General features: G+C 38.3%; 1 protein-coding gene across 1 annotated transcript in view; it reads right to left on the reverse strand.

The window, feature by feature from the left end:
- PDE3A (phosphodiesterase 3A) overlaps window positions 1-22052 on the reverse strand; it is a 249689-nt gene that overhangs the window by 49119 nt on the left and 178518 nt on the right. The gene's annotated exons all lie outside the window — the stretch shown is intronic.

Raw genomic sequence — 22052 nt, forward strand, 5'->3', positions numbered from 1 at the left:
TGCAATACATTTATCATATTTTGCCAAACTGCCAATCAGACTGAGAGCCATTAGTGTGGGGAAGGCATGGGTGTGTGTGTGAGGGTGAGGGGGTGGGTGTGGGGTGGAGAGGGTCCATAGGAAGAAAAAAAGAGACATCTGTAATACTTTCAACAATAAAGATAAATTAAAAAAAAAAGAAGAAAATTTTGTGTATGTTTCCCTCCCATCACCCAAAGATATTTTCCAATGATATTTAGAGTGGAAGAGAGACAGAGAGAGAATCGTGAGCCAGCTTCTGGCTGAGTGGCACTCCCCCTGTGTTGAGCATCTGCTCCCCTGGTGGTCAGTGCACATCATAGCAACCAGTCTTTCTGCCATTTGAGTTGCATATTAACCTTTTATTATATAGGATTGGGCTAGGTTTTTCTCTGTGTGTAGGCTTAAATATAAATTACAAACCAGTAAAAAAAAAATTAGTGTAATAGAAACAGCATTAGGATGTATAATTACGTACATTTCGCTTATGTACCTATATTGTTAACTTAAAAAATGTTCACAAAAAATGCTAGTGAACTAGGTTTAACATTCCATTGCAGAAAAATGAATTTTCAAATGCATCTCTAATTATTATGTTTCTGAAAAACTCAATATTATCTTCTAAAAGAAAAATATTTATTTCTACCCATGTCATTCTAATAAATTTGAACTAACAAGTTGCACACCTTCCCTAAAAAATGGAAAATTTAAGACAAACTGTTTCCAGGACATACATTTGTGGACTTTCTGACATGGACATTAACAGGTTATGCTTTAATAATTAGTATTTAGAGAGCTTTTCTCAAGATATTCTCAGTATTTAAGACTTACAAATCTGAAAAAGCAGAGCATGCTCACTGATGGAATTATTTTTTTACTGATAGTTAGAATTATAACTTTTAAAATAAATTATTGTTGAGAGAACAGTATTTTCATAACTCTTTAATGTTATGTCTTTTAAAGTAATAGATGTATTTCTTTTATTCTCAAAAACATTAAAAACGTAAAGTTAAAATAGAAACAGAACTAAAAACTCATTCTCATAAGTTAGTCAGTATAAACATAAAAATTTAGGAAATAAAGCACATTACGTATTTCAATAATACTTGTGCTAAAGACTTTGTGAAAGCAAAATTCTTCAAGTGAAAAAAAAAAAAAGAGCATTATTCAAGCCAATCAGAAGTGTTTAATCATATCGGAATTGGCTAAGAAACCAAAGTGAATAGTTTTACCATGGAAACTCTCCCCGCTATTAGTAAGTCAGATCTTTGCTTTATTGGCTTATTAGTATAATAGTCAAAAGTTTTATCACACATGAGACATGATCACCACTTTTTGGCTCAAGTAGCCAGAGGCTTGAATGAAGCATGAAATCTAAAAACCAACAATCAGATCCATCTGCCAAGTAATTGCCAAGACTAACCACACATAAAATGCTGAAAGCCTGGAAGACAGACTGGCCGTTATTCCAGTAAAGAGCAGGCAAATATCAAAGATGCAGGCATGTCTAGGGAGTTACCACGCAGGGATTTTAGGGGAGAGGAGCCTTGGTGGACGGCAGAGTTTTCTCACCTATGATGGATGACATGAAATAATGGAGTGACTGTCACAGAGGGCAGTCCCACACCTATTCAACTTTCAATGGCATCACTAAATTTCTAAGTATACCAAGTAATACTCGGAAATATTTCGTTTAACTTATGAAATCTTTGATAGTGATAACAAACACTCAAGGTAAAGTTTATATGAAAGTTACTTTAAAAGAAAGTCTTAAGCTAACAGCCTGAAATCATCTTTGAGTGCAGTGATGAACTATCCTAAGCATAAAAACCACAGTTGAGTCTTTTTATGGAGCACATCAAACAAATCTTTTCCTTTCAAGAAAAAAGTAACCAAGCAATAGAAAACATTCTACTTCGCAGGCCCTCCTTTTAATAGAAATATTTATATTTAACCTTTAAGAAAATGCAAGAATAATTTCCCCAGACACTGTTTAAATAATAACCAAATTCGGGTTGCCACCTTTAAATAGAAAATCTGGAATTTAAGTCTGATAAACAGTGGTTGCAAGTGCAGTTTTATATATCAAACCAAAAATAACTGATTTTTTTGGCTTTACCATTGATCTCTGTTACATTAAGTAAGGAAGATGCAACTGTGAAGATTCAAAAAGAAAATAATGTTACCTGAAAGATTTTCAACTCAGAATGCTTCCAAGTGCCCAAGTCATTTCCACCAGAAAAAACACAACTGAAAATTCAATATAGTGGACACATGGTCGAAGAGAAAATCTTGGTTCTCCATTAAAACCTGTAGATTTACATATCAAAGACCTTTCAAGAGGTACAGAAAATATATATCATTTTTATAACTCTGATGTTCATATTTCAGATTTGAAATTTGGAATTTTAGAAAATTCATTTATTTTCTTGTTTCTCTAAAAGGGGGCTAATAATAATAATACCTACTGTGTAGTATTATTGACGATTAAATGAGATCAGGCACATATAGAACTCAGAAGAGTGCTTGGCTCATAGCATATGTTTGATAAATAGCTATAGTCACCATTATTATCATTATTATTATTGCATTAAAAAAACCTGTGTGTACAAAGAGATGCATATTGTGCTTGCACGTTTGTCTCTTACCTATACTGGGCCAGTAGTTTATAAATGAAGGCAGCATAGAGATACGAGTTCACTACCAACAACAATAAGATAAAACCACAAAAACAAATACTTTCACTTCTTCTTCTAGGTAAACAAAGGCGTAAAGATTATACTCGCTAATACATCTGAGATTAAATTTAGTACTTGTACAGAGGTCCTGCTTTCAGTTAACATGGTTGATTGCACTGGCATGATTTATATAACACAGCATGTGAAAAGAATTCTAAAAGCAGGCATCTCAGCTCCATTGTTGGAAGTGATTTTTTTGTCTTTGTTTTTTTTTCCTCCCTCTTTCTTTTTAGTCATCCTGGGAAGCACCCCGGGAGGCAAACAGCATGGGAAGAACATTCTCAGGGTGAAAAGGGAATTGGGATGAGAGAGGGATAAACAGTGTAAGGGATGACACATAAAGGGAGAGAGTCACTGGGATTTTTTTACCCAACGTTGGTCCTCAGTGCTGGGAAAAGATGCCCGATGGGTTTGGGGGACCTGTCTCCTTCTACATGTCTAACGTAGTTTGCCACCACCCGGCACCCTCCACATCTCTCTCTGGGAGGCCCTCTATGATATGAGGAAGAGTACTCTGTTGGCCTTTAATGGATTTAGAAGAAGAGCAGGACTCAATCAATGACCTTTGGTGTATTACTGGTTCTGACCTCAGAGCCAGCGAAATTGCATATGTGTTTATACTTTCATAGGACCCATTTATAATTTTAGACTCGAAGTTGGTTGGGAAATTTTTAAAAAATGAAATCATGTGAAAATTTTGCAGTAACTCATGGTAGGCTGAACCTTGGCTCAATGCCATCCTGAAGGAAGCAGATGTTTGCTTATTTTAATTTTCTGGCAGAGAAGAAGAGTTTACATTTGGATTTTCTCCTTAAGATAATATGTATGTACAGTAGGAGAAAAACATATCGGGCCCTTCATCAAACCGCTTTCCACCAACACCGCTGATGGCCCCATTTGAGACGTGAGACACAACACACTCCAGCAGTTACCAGAATGCTTTACTTCCCTCTCTTTTGATGTTCAAAGAACATTCCATATCACCAAATGGGATGCTGTACATGGCCTTGTGTTCTTCTTTATTTCCCTATAGTCTATCTGCCAATAAGATAAAAATTATGAAAGCTACCACTCTGTTTCCTAAGTACCTTCCAGATGCTAGCAAATTCACCCAATAGCTTAAAAAATAATTATCACAAAACACTGTCTGATTATTTAAGAAATAAAACATACTTATTAAATTGTGTACTTTAGTAAACACCCTTATCTACGAGAAGATAAGAGCTGCATTGACGTCCAAACTGGTAATCTCTGTTTAGAAAGATGGGATGGCAAAGCTATGAGGAGTGTAGGAAATAACTGTTCACACGGGTGTGCATACAAATGAAGGGGGAGAGGCTTGGTTTAGTGCAAATTGCTGAGCAAATAAAAAGCATAATTTCTGCTGGTGGGAGAAATTAGATTTTCTGATCGAGTACCAGTTTGTAAACATTATAGGAAAATTAAGCACCTCTAAAATAAGTATGAACTCGCAAGTTGATGAATTTGATGGTCTTTTGTTTGTTAAGTTTTCAGAATTGCTATTGAACTTGAGGTTTATATTTGCTTAGCTTAAAACCAATTTCAGTGAACAACAGATGGCAGTATTCTGCCTTTGTAAAGAACTCTAATTGTCTGAACATCTTTTTGAATGAATGCTGCTCTCTCAGAGTTTAGATTTTTTTTTTTTTTCACAGCAAAAGAAAAAGAAAACCTAAAAAAGAATAATTTACATAAGACTATTGGTAGAAAGTAATGAAAGTGTTTAAATTGTGTTATGTCTCTCAGGATCACTGTTTAAGTGAAAGCAGGATCAAATTTGCAATAATTCCTCTAAGGAAACATTTCAGTTCTGTCACCTTTCTCAGTTTTCATAAGACACACACTGTAAACATGACCTCTCTTCATGCACAACTTGATTTAAATTATTTTCCGCCTGTGATTACCTGTGATGAAAATAGTCATAAAACAAAAATCATTACAATGTGCATTCTAACACAATGGCTTTGTGAGCCTTCAGTGGCGTGGGTTTTACTCACGTTGTGTCATTTATCACTAGGACTTTCCTACCTTGTGGTTAGGAGGCACTTATCTATGCTACTGATTTGCATCTACTACTGCAGTAGCAGCCAAACTGGTCTCCATGTGAATTCTCTTGGGGCATTTTGTGCTCCATACTCTGAAAGCATCAACAACAAAACAAATGAAAAACCACGGGAGCTGTTACTTCAGAGAAACCTTGCATCTCCGACCAGTTCTCCAATATACTCATAGAATCTCTCAGTCATAGAACTTGTGCCAGTTTTCAATTCAAGGTCTGGTGTGTGGTCACTGGAGGAAAGTTTGTCTTCCTCTCTGAGGCTGAGAGTGGAAGGACAAAGGCAATGCTAATTTTCATTCACCAGTTTACTCTGAGTGCCTCGCTTAGGATCTGGAATTTTTTAGACACTCAGTGATGTTAGAAATGAGTGAAGTTATAAGAACTATACTCCCAACCTCCAACGATAAGTAAATTCCCTCTCTCCAGTTCTTCACCTTAAAGAAATGTAAAAGGAAAAATTATAGTGTCCAAGATATTTCCTTAAGACAAATAACTGAATTTTCTAGAAGCCACCCAAAACATTTTATCCTTCTAGCACAATTTTGTGATCTAATCTTAAACTTAAAATAAAAAATATTGAGAATAGTTACTGCAATATTGAAGTCATAAGTAAAAATTATATTTCAGAAACTGATTCTAGAATAAGTACTGTTCAGAAAACAGTGAAACTGCCATGGAGGAGTAATAATACTGGTAAAAGAAAGCAACATTACACGTTTCTATAATTTGGTACATATATGAAAAGAGTAGGCAGAGAATTAGTGTATAATGAATTAATATCTTTTGGGAAAAGAGAAAATCCTAAAAGACTGGAGGTAGAGAGATAATGACCTTTGAAGACAAAGTTCAAGTGGAGTAAAGAGTACATCAGGTAGAAAAGGATAGGTTTGAGTACAGAATAGTGCAATAGATAATAATGCTGCATTGCATATTTAAAATGGTAAGAGAATAAATCTTAAACATTTCCAAAATATATTTTATTGCTTTTTACAGAGAGGAAGGGAGAGGGATAGAGTTAGAAATACTGATGAGAGAGAAACATCAAACAGCTGCCTCCTGCACACCCCCTACTTGGGATGTGCCCGCAATCAAGGTACATGTCCTATGACCGGAATTGAACCTGGGACCTTTCAGTCTGCAGGTCGATGCTCTATCCACTGAGCCAAACTGGTTTCGGCAAATCTTAAACATTTTTATCATAAAAAAATGCGATGAATACCAACTAGACTTACTATGCTGATCATTTCTCAATATACACAAACACTGAATGTTGAATATTGATAACTATAATGTCATATGTCAATTATCTATATATATATATATATAAAAGGCTAAGTGACTGTCAATCTGTCTGATCATCAGACTGTCTGGTACATATGACTCACACTAGCAATTTAAAAACAAATGTTAACTCATGCATGCATAATACATACAAAGCTCTCACTGGCACCAATTGCATGCATGTGTTTTGATCTTTCATCGTCAATCGTGAATTTGGTTGACACTTCTATTATAGAGAAAGGATGAATATGGATATTAAAATATTTCTTCTAATTAATTTCCTTTCAATGTGCATGAATCTGTACACCAGGCCACTAGCATCTAAAAAAAAAAAAAAAAAAAAGGAAGAAAAGGACGTGTCTCGAGATGTTGGGGTAATGTATCATGAGAGGAACATGAGCCAAATTCAAGAGCTTTAATGAATGACTCAAGGCAATGAGAACCCTCTGTAGGTAGTGACGTTATCAATATGAATGCAGGAAGGAGTCAGGCTGCCTCTAAGTTAGGGATCACAGGGGAAATAGTAAGATTTGGTGTGGATGTTGAGATATTCATCTTTTAGTAGATATGTGATGTTCATGGAGTGATTAAAGATGACTATCAGGGGAGACATCTGGACTGGAAATACACATTTGGGTATGAATGACACAGATAAGGACATTTCAAAAACATACTACCATGGGCATGTATAAAGAAAAAAGATATTATGCTGAGGGCAGAACCATAATCAATACCAACACTTAAGGGACAGGATAAAGAGAAACTCACAAATAAAAATGAAAAGGGACAATTGAAAACTCTGAGTGTAGGATAGAATGGGCCATGGAAATGCTTTTGTCAAGATGGGATGAGTCACCAGCAGTGACCAATGAATTCGAGAGATTAATAAATTCTGAAAACATCTATTAGTTTAGTATTGAAAGGTCACTGGTAGCATTGGAGAATGCAGTGTCAGTGAAGAACTGAGGCTGGAAGTCACACTGCAATAAATAGAGCAGTGACAGGAAGTCATGACAATGGAGACAAATATTTGGTAAAAACTGGCTATAAAATAGAAGAGAGAAATATGTCAGTACCTAGAGGAAAAATAGGCTCTAAAGAGCTCATGAGCAAGAGAGCAAGCCTAAATGTAAAAGGGGTATCCCACTAGTGCGGGGCATCTAAAATGCAATAAAGCCCAAGGGATTCTCAGTAGATCAAGGTCCAAGAGAAGAAAGTAAAGGGAAATACCTTTCACAATGGGGGATACCTTTCCCATGATAACAGAAGGAAGGACATAGATATGCAGGTCAGAAGTTGGAGTTCTTTGATGTTGGATTTTATTTAGTCTGTAAATTAGTCATGAGTCCCTTGTTAAGAAAGTGATGTAGACAATGTTGAGATTAGAGATACAAAGGAGAATGACTGTCATAAAATTACACATGAAAAGACAAAGAAGTGGAAACAGGAGGGATCTGCCAGACAGGAAGAAAGGAAACTGGACATTGGGAAGAGATCCTGGTGAGGTGGAAAAACAGGTGCAGAGCAGGTGAGGGACAGAGCAGAAAAGCATGAGGAAGGAACAAAAACAGACCCAGAGACAGGGAAGCATCGATCAGACTGTTAAACCTCAGAGGGAAGGTAGGGGGCGGTGGGGGAAAGAGGGAGAAATCAACCAAAGGACTTGTATGCATGCATATAAGCTTAACAAGTGGTCACAGACAACAGAGAATGGGGGAATACATGGAGAGGGGTTTGAGATGGGAAGCGGGGGGGGGGGGGGGATGAGGATAAACATGTGATACCTTAATCAATAAAGAAATTTAAAAATAAGAAAAGCATGAGGAAGCATGAAGTCAGAATGGGTTGGGATGTCCACTTGAGAAAAATGGATGTAGGATTTCATGCGTAGACTAGCCACTCAGGCATGGAAAATTTCTGCTTTCTATTAGTAGAAAATAAGGTTGAAAAGGAAATATCAGTCCAGATTTAGATGCCCAGGAATGAAAGACAGGTTTTCCTAATTCTGTTATTTGGTAATTGAGAGAAGTTATCTGAGAAGTAAAAGGATGTAACTGAACAGTGCACAGCACTTGAGGAAGGTTAGGTGTAGCATGGAAGTCAGATTTGAACAAGGCTGTCACAACAATAAATATGCAAAAGTAGGATACTTGCAGCATGAATGAACTGGCAGGGCAGAGCGAGAGTAACGGTGAGGAAAATCAATTGTATTAATAAAGTGATTTGATATTGGAAAATGAAAAAATGCAATGTATTTATTCACGTAATAGTTTCCCTTATTTCAGAAATCTCTTCCAGTGCCCCTGCCCTCACAAAATAAAATGAGGAGTGTTCCCTTGTGAGTGCATAAAATCCATATTGGGCTTGCCAATGGGTAAGAAAATGTTCTCTTTTTGATATACTATGATCACAGCCCTCCAGAATGTAAACAACATAAAGGATGAGTAGATGCTCTAAATAACCACAGATTGTTTCATACAAATTAAACATTTCATAAATATATTTTAAAACTCAATAAATCCCAGTTCCTACAACTAATCAAAGACATCATAAATTAAGCAATGTTTCCAAAGTTATAAATAGATCAAATTTCAAAACACTAGTAAATCATTTTTTGAACTTAGAATGCATTTTCCAGAGAAATAATGCTACAAAGTGATGAAGTTCCTATGTTACCCCACAAAAGCTTATACAATCACTTAATAATAGTTACAGTAGCATTATTTTCATTGCAAATGCACTCTAAATCAATTGCATTGCAATATTTTAAAGAATAAAATATATTACATAAGTGGTGTGATTGAGAAAGGGAATATGAAGGCACTGGGAAACACACATTTTGCCTCATTTATTCAACAAATATTTAGTGAACATGTATGGGGTAGCTGGTAGACCCTAGGGCTACAAAGATGAATGAATCTGGCTGCTGCCCTCAAGCAGCATGCAGTCTAGTGAAAGATATTCTAGGGTCTTAAAGGGATCAGAGAGTAAAGGAGAAAACTGAGGGAACCCTGTGGATCAGCAATTTTCAACCTTTTCCATCTCATGGCACACGTAAATTAATTACTAAAATTTGGGGGCACACCAATAAATATATTTTTTTGTTGATGTGACAAAAAATAGATTTGATTCACACAGTACAGCTATTGTTATGTTGGCTATTGTTATTGTTTTTTTTCTTTGACAATCTAAGGGAAAAAGAAGTCAGGGCCCTGACTACATAGTCAGGTATTGCATGGTTTAAAAATCCTTGTGCACACGGGTTGAAAACTGCTCTTGTGGATGTATCACTATGGCCTTAGGCTATGAAAAGAGTGAAAGAGGCTGTTTCTCAAAACTAACAGTTGTTTCTAAAAATGCAGGGCTCAAAAACACCTGCACCCAACCTTATAATTCTTTTCCCCACAAACTTTGAAAATGGCTTCCCTGAACCAAGTTGCATTGTTCTCAGTTCTCATCACATTTCCCATCCATACCTCTCCTCCAAGCAGGATTAAAGAAAAGGAGGATCTATTCTCCAGATGGGAGACGCATGAGAATAGAGGGACCGGTGGCTAAGATACTCACCACTCACTAGAGTAACCTCAGGTTTCTTAGCATTTCCCTCAAAGCCTTCAGCCCTTACAACTGGCACAGCTCCAACACCAGGTCTCAACTTGAAACATGGATTGCTGGGCTCTCCAGCTTCCAGTTTTCCCAATAAACAGCAGGGAACTTGAGATATCCTTGCCTCTCGGAGTACTTCAACATCTGCTTTTTGCTAACTGGTTTTAAGGAATGAGGCAAGCTTATCTGTGAACAATTTTGCATACAGAGAAGATCAGTGTAAATATTAAAAGTCTGCCATATCACTTCTTGATTTTTCAGAAGGCAACTCACAGCTCTACAAATTACATTATAAAGGTAATGACTTTGAAAGTCTGAAATTAGTGCATAAAAAGTTAAATAACTTGCCCAAAGTTATATAGATAAGAACTGGCAGAGGTAGAATCCAAACCCAAGCAGTCTGGACCTTCACTATTCATTTTAATACTAAATTGCCATCTGTATTTTGAGTAACTTTTCCTACATATGATCACTTACTTTAATCAATATATATTGATTTCAGACAGGAAAGGTGAGAGAGAGAGAGAGAAAGAGAGAGCTAGAAACATCAACGATGAGAGAGAATCATTGATTGGCTGCTTCCTGCATGTCCCCCACTGGGCGTTGAGCCACAACCCAGGCATGAGCCCTTGACCAGAATGGAACCTGGGACCCTTCAGGCCACAGGCTGATGCTCTATCCACTGAGTCAAACCAGCTAGAATGATCATTTTCTTTTAATAACATGAAAATCTTTGCCAATTTGCTACACGCTGTTAGTTTTGCAAACTCTTCCTTCAATTAATCTTTATCAACTTAGATTCTTTTTATCAAAGGGGAACTTATTAACATCATAAGCATGCTGATAATTCATGGTATACTCCCTTCCTTCACATCTTTTTTGAAAATTAAATTAGACTCTTACTAAATCTTAGAGAAATTCTCTAAGTTTTCTCCATAAAAAAATTATTCTTTGTCCCGATTTCTTATGCTTAAGGCAACCTCCTGTAATGTTTGTTCCTGGAAGGAAAAACTAATGAGCTCTTGTGGAGACTTCTGTTGCTAATAGAAAAGCATCTGTCTTCATTTTCCTTTTAGGTGGTAATGAAAATAAAATTTTATAATGTATCTGTCTACAAGTCTGAGTTAATTATTTCAGTTTAAGAAACTGGTTTCAGTTATAATGTTATTATATTCATAATATATGAGACATTTAGATAATAAATAAGATTATCTTTAGGTCAGCAGACCCCAGTAGCTCACCAAGATATCTAATAAGCAGATTTTGGGCAGGAACTTGAAGGGTTTGTATGAGAAACATCTCAAATTGATACCCTACTGTTCACATTTAGCAACAGTGTTGGAGGAAATCGGGTAAGAAAATAAGTCATTTGGTTATAATAATTAGTCACTCAACATTTATGTCATAGATTTGTTTTCTTCCTTTTGGACATAATGTTTAGCTGCATCAATGCTTTCATATGCCATTAGGATATCAATGATGGCATACTTAAGAAATACAAATGACCAACAATTTGTTGAGATTTCAGTGGAGATTTTTCAACACAAAGATGTATAATAAGAAGACAAAGTAACTTCAGGAATTAAGATTAGTAGTATAATTTTAAAAGATTAATAAAACTGCTGAATAAAAACATGGACTATTGTCCCTCAGCCCTGCCCTCTCACCCTGGGGGATAAAGAGGAAAGATCTAAGGAGAAACTGATCTAAGATCTAAGGAGAAACTGATAGTGAATTTCTTTTTAGCTATCATTTCAATCCACTGTAGTTTTGTTTCATCTTAATATAAGGAGATGAGAATGTAAAAATGGTACAAGAAATTTAATTAAAGTTTCCCATAGAAACAAATAACAAGCATTATTGAAGCAAACAAACATAGAATAGAAGCAATGAAAACTCATGTGCTGATTCTGATGGCAAACAAACTGAAGACTAAAATGAATATATGTATATAGTGAGCTCTAACTAAAAATAGCATCAAATTATCTTTCTGCTGATTTTACTGGGTCTAACAAATAATTTTAACTTAATATAGTGTCTCAGTCATGAGTGCCACCTTACACTGGCCCAGAAGATTATAAGGCTTCTCAGATGTCCATCAAGCAGGTCTCGTGATGGTTGGATCAATTGCCAAGTTTGGTACTTGTGCTAGGGAGTATTGTAGCATTTTGCCAGAAATACTGTGAAATGCCCCACTTCTGAACCCTCTTCAAACCATGTGCAGCGGATGTCGTGATTGACTTCTACAGCAATCATGCTGATTTCATCACCAAGGCCAGGTGGTTGGTCAACAATGGGTGGGCGTTCGTCTATGTGAGTCAATGAATGAGACATGAGAGGGGCTTTGCTTAGTGCTTCCAGGAGAGGACACTCCTCCCACCAGTGCTGCTGCTAACAGCCATCTATGGCTCAGGAGTGGAATCAACTTTCGGATGAAGCCAACTGTGTAACAGTGTCCAAGGAAGAGAGAACAGGAAAACCTAGGTCAAGGACAATATTACTGAGCCACTGAATTCACTGACCCTGAAACCTTATTACTATGAGAGATAATAACATTGATAATAACCCTTCTTTGGTGCCACAGCTAGTCTGAGTAAAGTTTTCTTTTGCTTCTGGTTGGAAATAACTAACAGGGCATACAATTTTACCAAGTATATATGTAAATTGTAGATACATAAGTGGTAATAAAAATAAAATTTCCCAATATAGCTGCCTATAAGTCTGGGTTAATCACTTGAGTTTAAGAAACTGGTTTCAGTGACTGTCTTATGTTCAAAATGTTATGACTTATGTTCAGAATGTTATGAGACGGTAAAATATATGATTATCCTGGGCTTAGCAGGTACTGGTAGCCCACGGAGAGCTATGAGATCACCATGTGCTCAGAGAAAGGAGCATTGGCTAGTTTCCTTCTAGACAAGTCAGTCCCTTGTAACACCAGCACCCAGCACACTATCTATATCTGTACCATAATTTCAAATTCCTACATGCCATGAACCTTCAAAGTGACTTGTAATAACCAAAATGACATTCATAATATCTTCCTGTGCAAACATACTCTATTACATATGTACAGGTTTTATGAGCTTCTAGAAGATAAGAATCATATTATATTTACTTCCTATTCCCACAGCAACTTTAAGGATGCTTAGCAAAAACTGTGCTTAATTAGTTTAAATGAATTTTCTTTTTCTGGCTCTTCTTGGTGAAAAATATACAAAAATTATCTAATCCTCTACTGGAAATTTTAATTTATCTTTATATGCACAGCTAAATATAGATAGGATTTCATAATTCTTTATATCCTCCCAATTGTTTCAGTAAAACATTCTTTTTTTTTTTATTACCTGTGCCCTACCTCTGTATTTTTTAATATGTTTTTTAATTGATTTCAGAGAGAGGAAGGGGGAGGGAGAGATAGAAACATCAATGAATGAGGGATGTTTCTGCATGCCACCTGTGGGGATCAAGTCCACAACCCGGACATGTACCTTGAACAGGAATTGAAACTTGACCTCCTGATTCATGGGTCGACGTTCGACCATTGAGCCACACTGGCTGGGCAACCTCTGCGTTTGTAACCTCATCCTTCTAACATGCAGCATATTTCTTTTTTTAATCTGTGCTTTTCTCATTTGCTCCATTTTTTCTCCCCTTCTCCCTCCTCTCAGTCTAAGAACATTGCTAGCATTTCCTCTGATAACAAAATTGTTCCAGATGGGTGCTATCTATTCCTTTTAAATTCTAACCTCTTAGGTAGGAATGGAAAGAGAGCTCTCTTCTCTCTTAACAGCCTTTTTAAAGGTATTTAAGCTTCCATTCCTGGCAGCCTAATTTGGGTATCTTCCAGATAACATAAAGCTCCCTATATCAAATGCAATCAGTATCTTAAATATCTAAGAACAAACCTGACTCTGTCTTCCTTGGCCCAGAGCCACAGACTCTTGTCTTGACTCTGCCCTGGCCTGGCTTTCTCTAAAGCAGTGGTTCTCAACCTTCCTAATGCTGCGATCCTTTAATACAGCTCCTCATGTTGTGGTGACCCCCTACCATAAAATTATTTTTGTTGCTACTTCATAACTCTAATGTTGCTACTGTTATGAATCGTAATGTAAATATCTGATATGCAGGATGTCTTAGGCAACCCCTGATAAGAGTCTTTCGATCCCCAAAGGAGTCATGACCCATAGGTTGCTCTGAGAAGTAACTCCGCTTCGCTGGCTCCTTTTCTCTCCATAATTGTTGCTCCTTTTTATTGTTTTGTTTTTTCTCCTCATCCCAATCTATGTCCTTCTTTTCCAGCTCTCTGTGTTTCAATACATACCCACTAAGCTGGAGCTTTAACACTGACCATTTCTCAACATTTGGGTCCATGTTCTTATCTGGTCTGTGGACAGTGGCACTCCAGGTATCTCTTGGGTACTCAGGCCCAACTTTCCCAAAGAGAATACTTCATCCCCACCTCCCGAACTCTTCTTTTCCTCCTTTACTTCATACCATGGCTGACAACAAAACCACTCACCAAAACTGATACCCTGACTTCCATCTAGTTACTGCATCTGGAAATTTCTGCTGGAGAGTCTCTGTCAATGACTTTTTCCTTTAAATGCCTTCATTCTTGCCTTAAGCCATCTCCCATTTCTTCACATGAGAATGGCTACAGTTTTTGTCTCCTAATTTTCTCCCACCACACACTCAGTTTTTCCACAATGCACACTTACTATGCTGCTCTGTGGTTTTCTTTGATGGTTTCCCAAAGGTACAAAACAAGATTCAACTCCTTGGCATGCCTTTGAGTGTCTTAGTATGTAGCCTCTAACCCCCTTTTCCAGTTACATTTCCATACACACCACTCATGTCTCCCCATCCTCCAACTGTCCTGGATTATCTCCTCAAATATGCTGTCACAACCCCATGTCTTTGCTTTTGGTGTTACTTCCACCTAGGACTTCATTTCTCTGGTGTATGAGTATAAACAACCAGGATCCAGCTTTGACGATCAAAAACATTTTAGCTTTATGCCCAGACTGACACCAAATTAATCACTTCAGCCTCAAAACCTTCATAGCACTTTGTTCCAACATCTATCACCATATTGTGCCATTGCTAATTGTCTGTGACTGAATTCTGTGCCAGATTGTGAGTTTGAGGGTGATTATTATTATTTTTTTAAATAATCTAATACTCAGTATACTGTAGGAACTGAAGAAAAACCCACACCCAATTATTTAATAAACGAGTTTTTCCTTCTAACACAATATGCTGTTCTTACAAACAGTTCTCAGAAGTTGGGAGAAGCTCTCCCAATGTAATCAGTCTTGGAAGTATGCCTTCGCCTGGCTCTTCTAGTCAAACAAGACCCCCTTCAAGTCCTCACTCCCTCCACTTAAGGTGACCTTCTGCCTGCAATAAACACTCTCACATGACTGGCAAACACAGAGTGCCATGAGCAATGAATAAAAAGAGAACAGAAAGCAGAGGGAGAATGGACACATTTCCTTGGGATGCTCTCCCTGATTTTCATTTGTCTTGGACTATGTGGCTCACTGCTTATTTTCAGGGCTCCTTTGTATTGTTAGTACGCTAGCATAGGTGCACATGACAGGAAGTGGCTTTCTTTGTAGTATTGGCTCATTTGCATCACTGCAAAGCACTAGGACACAGAAGGAAGAAAATAAGAGCGAACAGATTTTAACCCATTGCTAAAATAGTAGCATGGTACTATTATATATACAGTCTATGATTGCATACATTGTTTAAATTCCTTATATTTAATGCAAGTTGACCATTTATACCTTCAAAGAAAGGTAACTCTGGAGATGCACAATCTTTCTGCCTCCTTAAAGCAAATATTATCTTTTGAGCTTCCCATTGTAATTAGCAAATAGCATTTTACATGCTTGCTCTTACAAAATGATTTTCTCTCTTCTTTCAGATTTGGGAAGCTAAAAAAAAAAGCCTCTTAATTAAGTCTTTAAATAGATAAGATTCACCATTTTCATAAATACAACCCACCTAAGAGTGTGAATGATTGCCTTTTTGCTTGAGTGACCTACTGGTATCTGTGCTGCAAGGTTAGGCATAAACTGAAAAGGCTACAATGAACATTATGCTTGCCATGAAGCGTTTATTGTAGCAAATGTTTTTGCAAGGAATATTAGGAAGGAACAGCTGGAAAGGAAGAGCTTGCTTCAATGCAACTCAACTGCTCCTAACTGGCCAACCTGAGTTTCAAAAGAAGCTGGCTGATGAAGTCCTGACATTGAGAAGGACACGGGAAGCTGAGGGGAAGATGACAGTAACCATTAACATCATTTGTGTCTCCTGACTCTGAAATTACACTTCCCAAGCAAACTTCTGATACTAGTGTCTTCTGCTTGGCCTACAAATCTACTGGAGTCCCAGTTTTACTAGTAGACACACCAGCCTCCTTTTTTTTTTTTTTTTTTTTTTTTAATAGAATACCCTATCTTCTTTTTTTAATCCTTAACCAAGGATATGTTTTTATTGATGTTTCAGAGAGAGAAAGAAACATTGATCGGTTGCCTCCTGCATGCGCCTCGACTGGGAATCAAACCTACATTTTGGTGTTTGGGACAATGCTCCAATCGACTGAGCCATCCAGCCAGAGCCCCTATATTCTTCTCTAATGCACATTCTTTCCACAGTCTCTACATTCCTGCCAACTACTATCACATTTCTCTACCAAAATTGTTAAAAGAACAGCTAGTATTCATTGTCTTCATGTTCTCGCTTTCCATTCATATCCCAGTCCACTGAGCTGGGCTTCTAGAACAGAGTTAGAATTACAGTGGGTTTTCATTACTAAACTCAAAGGCTATTTTTCAGTCTCTGCATTACAGGACTTCTTCATAAAGGTTTACTGTATTGGCGTCTCTCCTTTTCTGAAAAACTCCCTTCAGGTCCCTGGACATCAGGCCCTCTAGCCCTTTTCCTGAACATTTCTTTCACTTCTGAATTTTCCCCCTCACTATCCTCCACTCAGAATTTAAAGGCCATTTCCCCAGGTTTTAGCTCTTAGCCCACTTCTGTTTTTACTCTCTAGACTCTCTCTAGATTTGTTAACACACTTTCATGAAAACTATACCATCACTTCCAACTAACAACTAACCCATCTCCCATCCCAAACCTCTGCCCAGAGCCTTACCAGTTACAAGACTCCTTGGAGAGAAGCCCACCTTCCCTGACTCTCCCAATGGGCTTACCTGACTATGGAAACTCAGTCTGTGCCTCCAATACCTACCAAACCATTCACACTAGAAACCCTTTTCCCCCTTCCTTCCTTTCATTAATCACTGAGCCCTGCCATTTTCACCTCCTATGTAACTTGTTCCCTTTTTTTTCATAACTATTACTCCAAAAACACTTAATTACTATTTTCCACCTGCTACCTTTCATCACACATATATTGGCAAATGTAATTCCCCTTCCCTCCACTCCTCACTACCATCTTCATGTGGATTACTCCTACAGCTCCATTACCATCTAATTCTTACAAAAACACATCCTCTGCGCCCCCCCGCCCCCCTTCTCTGCCCTAAGCTGGGTTAGCTACCCATCATTTGTACTCCTAAAACACCCTACTTACATGTCAATTATTGCACTTAAATTGCAATGATTTGTTTGCATATCTTTCTTCATCACTAGGCTGTGTATTTTTAAACTTTTTCTTTGATGTTTATCACAGTGTATGATACCCATTGGGTGTACAAAAACATTTACCAAATTAATAAGTGCATCCATTTATTCACTGACTGGTTTGCCCAGGTAATCTTTCCTATTCCAAAATAAAAATATGAGTGCTATAATTTGTTTAGCAATGATACTTCTCAGGGAAAATGAGTACATGACCATTCTGGTTTATCTATCAGCCTCCCCTGAGATAAGTTGAAATGCATGTTCATTAAGACCTGAATTCTCTGGGTGAAGTCAGGATCCAGGCTGTAAGTCTGAGGAAGTAAATAACAGCTTTACCAGCCCTTCAGCTAGACTCATGGGACCCAGCCCAGAACAGCCTGTAGTCACTGCCTCTGATCTCTAATAAGGCCCATGTCTTGGCCACTTGCCTTGGGCATGCGAAGGTCATGTCTGTGTCAGGACGAAGGTGCCCCAGTGGTTACTCCCTTGTAAAACGTAACTGCGTTTAGGATCAAAGCACTGAGATACCAGGCCATAAAAAGTCGTCTATCAGCTGCTTCTGATTGAAAAATGATGTCACTGTAATGAGAGTTGGATGGTGGTTTGAGTCTAAGATAGCTTGACAATTGATTATCCATGATACTACACTCAAAACAGTCAATCTAGATGTGGTTTTACACTGCCTCTGAGCTGTACCACTGCCCAAGGTACACCAGATATTATATGACAGAATATCTGAAAAAGTATCTCATAGTGAAGGGAGATAACAAGACAGTATTTTTCATAACCGATAAATGAATCATGAGCTTGCTGTTTCAGAGCTTTGATGGGGACAATTGAATATGGTAAAAATGACCATCACCTGGAGTTTCATTCAGGAACATATTGTTTTAATTCTGGCCACGCGCAGGCAAGCCTTAGCGTGTTAGAATAGTGATAATAAGTGATGACCATTATAATATCAACAATGGCAACACTCATGCCTGAGACAAGTGCTCTGTGCTTCCAAAGTGGACTGGGAGCTGGAACATGCAAAGTAGGACACGGCTGTCAACATGACAACTTTCCCTGGGGAAACCGGAAGGCAAGCTGTTGACAGGCCTAGCGTGGCCTGCACATGTTTGAGGGTACAGATACCCTGTGTGAAACATTTATGTATGAATGCAATCATATTCTTGGTTCTGTCTGCAATGCACCGTGGTACTGCCTGGTGTCGGAGGTGGTGGTTTATATTTATAATCTTCCTTTTTCAATCCCCATCACGCTGCCCATTTGCATTGTGTTTCCCAATACTCCCTTTTTCCTAAGGGTGATTCTTGAATGTTGGTTTTGTGTTCCCGGTTCCTGACCTCGTGTTACCTCTCAGAGCTGCATCTTTTCGTGAATACGAGGGCCTGACCATACCCACCCCAGGGCCCCTGTCCCCTACAGCGGAGAGGGATCAGAGGAAGGAAATGGAAAGTTGCTTGAAATATTCATAAGCGTCACCATCACCTCCTAAATGCCTCTAAACCCCGAAGCAGAACCAGAAAGTGAAATTAACGCGAGATGAACACATGCCGCAGCAGTTCCACTCTTACTGTTTATATTTGGAAAATATTCATGGCCTACCCTGTGTATGCATTTGGAACATGGAATGGTTAAGAGCGCCTGTACTTATTCGATTTATAGCCTAACAGGATACATGGAATACTGCTGCAGGTTTGTCTGTCTCTGGAGTTCATAGTCTTAACAACCACATGATGTGTTGTCGCGGACAAGATGGCAAAAGAGTTTTCACTAGACCGAGGTGATCTGTCCACACTGTGTTCTGTTAGCACCGCTGATGTGGGTGTAAAACTGAAGGTAGGTAGTATATAGAAGCTAATTTTTAAGCATGTCTAGTCCCCAGCCTCCAGTCCCTTGGGTATACTAGATGCTTCTCATTTTAGCATATGACAGACCTACTGCCATCAAAACTTCTATCACTGGACCTGGCTGGCATTGCTCAGTGGTTAGAGCATCAGCTGGTGCACCATAGTGTTGTGGATTTAATTCCAATCAAGGGTAAGTAGGTAATTGGGTTGCAGGTTTGATTCCCAGTCCCAATTGGGGTGGGAACAGGAGACAACCCATTGATATATCTCTCTCACATCCACCTCTCTTTCTCTTTCTCTCCTCTCTCTCTCTTTCTTTCTCTCTCTCCCCCTCCCACTCACTCTAAAGATCAATGGAAAAAATATCCTTATAGTTGAGGGTTAGCAAAAATAACAACAAAACCCAAACCAAAACGAATGTATACCGCTTAAGTGTATCATATCATGAATTTACGTAAGAACTAGGAAGAAAGTGACCTGGGGAACACAGCTCTCAGCTCAATCTTAAAATGTCAGATCATTTACCATAAGTAATATGAGTTACAGCAACAATGACAAAAACTCTCTCTGGTATAAGAACTTGATCCTCTCCTCCCCACCCTGCCACTTCAAATTGGCTGTGGAAATAGATTCATCCAATTAACTGTCCAAGAAATAAGTACACTGTAAAAAGAATGTATTGGAAAACCCATTAATTATTAAAAGTTTGTGAAATTCCAGGCAGTCAAGTAAAGTAAAACATGAAGGGTTGAGGTATGGAAGGGACGGGCCAGCCTGGCTCAAGAGAGTGGCCCTGGGGCCAGTTTCTGTGAGCAGCTCCAGATATTTCAAAGCTCCTTTCTGTCTTCTACAAATGGACCCACAGATTTTCTAAAAGTTCCTTTTTCTTGTCCCTCCAAAGGGTGTGGGGATGACACGGCAGCAGGGGGCACGATGAGGTCATAGCTGTGCCTATATGCACATGTCTGCTGTACATTGGTTACTTCTCAGTCCTAGGATCAATTCACAGACCCCGTGTTTGCTTTGTTCCATTTTAATAGCCCGTCGTTAAACCATTTTAGACCCTTCAGGTGTTTGGGTGTGTTTCCAAGGCTGGCAGGATCCACAAAAGACCTTCTGCAGAGAAGATGTTTTGAACGATCCCATTATAGTCCTAATTGAAGCTGAGTCGTTCATGGCTCTCTGAAGCTGACAGTGAACCATGCCATCCTCTGGGCATGTGCCCCTTATCAGAGCCACTTAAGGTAACAGCATCCTACAAAAGGCCCTCTGGGTCTCTGAAGGTACAGAGCCCTCATTACTCCTACAGTCAGGGAAAGCTTTAGACCACTTCTGGGAATGCAAATGAATGAAACCCCATGTGACAGCTGTAATAAAAGGCGCCTGTCTTTTTGCAAGGCATTCAAATGCCATCTGGCAATTTCGTTGACGTCAGCAGCCATAGAAAAACAACTGCCCCACTGCTTTCCTCATCGTTCTCTTCCACCCCCAACTCTGCTCTCCCCTCCTCCCTGGCAAAAAGCTCCAACTTTTAGTTACGGGGGAGGACGGGAGCAAAGTAACCTTTAAAAAAGAGATCTCTATTGCTCGTCTGCTCTGAAACAGCTTTCGCATCAGGGCAGCTGTGGCATTTGGTTCTAGCTCTCCCCATTCCTGTTAGAGGTTGTATAGATCATTACATTAAAGAGAAATTTTAAAGCCTTTTCTAGGTGTGTCTGAGAACTTGATGTACGTATATTCCCAGACGAGAGGTGCTAAAGAAAACTATTAATGTAACTTCTGATTCCACACATGCTCTCTTTGATCGTTGCAGATAAACACCCAGTGTTATGCTGAGAGCAAGCCTGCAGCCCGAGGCTGAAAACACTGGCCTGAGAACTTACATATCATACTCACGTCTTTCAATAGTTTGTTAGAAACTTAGGTGGACAGTTGTTTTTTCTATGTTGAAATCATATGATAATAGTTCTCATCAAGGAAATAGTTCTCATCAAGGAAACAGCAGAATTATGGAAGAAACGCCACCCAACACAAATCTCTTAGAGAAGTCCTAATTAAAAGCAAACAAAAACCTACCCTAGTATTTGCACATAGTATAGAAGGGCTTCGTATACCATAGAAGGCATAGAAGTTTTAAGTTATTATTACTTATTTTGGCTTTTTTTATTTGCAAGGGGGAAAGTGAATACTGACAATACCTCATCTGTTCCTAGAAATAGACAAGCTCCACTAAAAGTAAAGAGAAAAATGACCTCATTAGAAGCTGATTCGTCAGCCACTTTTCAGGGCCGAAAGGATTGCTTGTCAAGGTAAAAGAGTACACATTTGAATGAGATCCTACAATTTTATCCATCTCACTGGTACCTACTACTTACTGGTAGCTAGTCAGACCATTATCAGATGAAAATGATCTCTGAAAAACAATTTTATATTAAGTAAATACTAGCCAATCTTGGTAATTGTTAGATGCATTGTTTCTGACCTAATTCTTTGCCTTTCTTAAAGTTTCACTTTGTTCCTTCTTAAAAAATCTTAAATATTCTAATATGAAAAGGAACACTGAACACCATCATTTTCCAATTATACTTTCTCATGAAAATCCATTGCATAAATTAGGTGAGCAATTTTAATGTACATATATAACTATGTCACTTCTAGGCCAACTTTTTTTTTCCAATAGCTCCCTCTTATCTATTAACCTTTTTTTAAAAAAACATTTTTTTTTATTGATTTCAGAGAGGAAGGGAGAGGGAGGGATAGAATTATCAATGATTGGCTGCCTCCTGCATAACCCCTACTGGGCATCTGCAACCC

The sequence above is a fragment of the Pipistrellus hanaki genome (genome assembly GCF_964339955.1).
Source record: "Pipistrellus hanaki genome assembly, chromosome: 3".
Lineage (NCBI taxonomy): Eukaryota > Metazoa > Chordata > Mammalia > Chiroptera > Vespertilionidae > Pipistrellus > Pipistrellus hanaki.